General features: G+C 38.3%; 1 pseudogene; it reads left to right on the top strand.

Moving 5' to 3' along the window:
• Nucleotides 1-795: 795 nt before the first annotated feature.
• On the top strand, nucleotides 796-1,548 carry LOC124885536 (annotated as a pseudogene).
• The last annotated feature ends 326 nt before the right edge of the window (nucleotides 1,549-1,874 follow it).

The raw sequence follows: 1,874 nt of genomic DNA, 5'->3' as shown, positions 1-1,874 counted from the left end.
AGACCTTTTCAAAAATCACTTTGTAGAGGGTGGGTATCACGCTCAATAGAACCAAATTTTTCTATGTCAATAGTCAATAGGAGAGAGAAAGAAAGAGAACAGCAAGAGGAGGCCTTTTTTTAATATTTATATACTTCAAAAATCGAATCATCATGCACTTTAGGCCCTTCTAAAAGCCATGAGGTGGGGTCACACGAGTAGCGAAAGACTGTGCTTGCTCATGTTCTCATGCTTCATACAAACCCAGGCTAGGAAGCTTGAAAACCATATCATATCATATGGATATAGAAAGTCCGATCAAAAAACAATAAAAAGGGACTGGGAATGCTCTAATGGATGGCTTCCAAGGCCCGGGCTCGATCCGACACAATTCAGACTAGCGAGTATCAGTTTAATTTACTTAATGCACTCACAAGCGTTCGAATTGCTGCCCTAGCTTCGTGTTAAGGTGACAACTTAAAGAACAACTTCCTCTATTGATGTAATATTCATTCATAGTGACCAGGCGGACCGTTTTGAAGACGGAGGGGCCTAAGAAACCCAAATAGAAAAAAACCAATATAGGAACTACAACTAAGAAAGAATAAGAATAAAAAGAATTGTTTAAGTAAGGTAGTCGCCATAAGGCTTGTCTTTTTTTCGGTATGCCACTCTACGAGCAAAGAGTGCCACACACGAGCGGAGCAAAAAGAAAGCAAGGGGACTTCTTCTTTTTTGGGGGGAGAAATCTTGTGATTGTGTATTAAATATAGATCTATATCTTTCTTGTTCCACTAGCTAATACCAAATTCTCACATGTCCCTTTCATTATTACAACCTTCTGTTTTTATTTCAAAGACCAGAAGCTATGCGCAAATTCTCATTGGATCTCAGTTGTTCTTAACAGTGATGGCTATTCATTTAAGTCTTCGGATTCTCGTATTTTGTATGTACATGTTCCTGCGTCTTGGATGAGTATTCTTGTTTATATCGTTACGGTTATAGACACTTTTTTGTTCCTATTAACAAAACATCCCTTTTTTCTTCTCTCTTCCTAAACCGGTATAGAAATAGCTGCTTTTTCTATGTTGTTTACCGTAGATACTGGGGGATTGCAGGGAAAACCTACGTGGGGAACCTTTTGGGTGTCGGATGCTCGTTTAATCTCTTTATTCATCTTGTTCCTTATTTACCTGGGGGCACTGCATTTTCAAAATCTTTCTGTCGAACCATCTCCTATTTCAATCCGTGCTGAACCAATCGATATACAAATAATCAAGTCTTTAGTCAACTGGTGGAATACATTGCATCAACCTGGGAGCATTAGCCGATCTGGTACATCAATACATGTTCCTATGCCCATTCCAATCTTGTCTAACTTTTCTAACTCCCTCTTCCCAACCTGTATCTTGTTCGTTCTGGAAACACGTCTTCCTATTCCATCTTTTCTCGAATCTCTTTTAACAAAAGAAATAGAAGATCGAGAAGGAATACCAAAACCTATTTCACTTGCTGAGTCTTTTTGCATCCATGGCTGAATGGTTAAAACGCCCAACTCAACATTGGTGAATTCGTAGGTTCAATTCCTACTGGATGCACACCAATGGGACCCTCCAATAAGTCTATTGGAATTGGCTCTGTATCAATGGAATCTTATCATCCATACACAACGAATTGATGTGGTAGATTCATATCATAATGAACAAACAATAAGAACTAGCATTCTCATTGATACTTTCACTCACAGGGAATAAAATTGATTTATAGATGGAATCTAATATACAGTATTTACAGACAAAAGTATTCGGCTATTGGGAAAAAAATCAATATACTTCTAAGGTCGAATCAGGATCAACGAGGACAGAAATAAAGCATTGGGTCGAACTCTTCTTTGG

The sequence above is a fragment of the Capsicum annuum genome, chromosome 7 (assembly GCF_002878395.1).
Source record: "Capsicum annuum cultivar UCD-10X-F1 chromosome 7, UCD10Xv1.1, whole genome shotgun sequence".
Taxonomy (NCBI): Eukaryota; Viridiplantae; Streptophyta; class Magnoliopsida; order Solanales; family Solanaceae; genus Capsicum; species Capsicum annuum.
The sequence above is the reverse complement of the archived record's forward strand: the minus strand, read 5'-3'. Positions and strand labels throughout refer to the sequence as shown.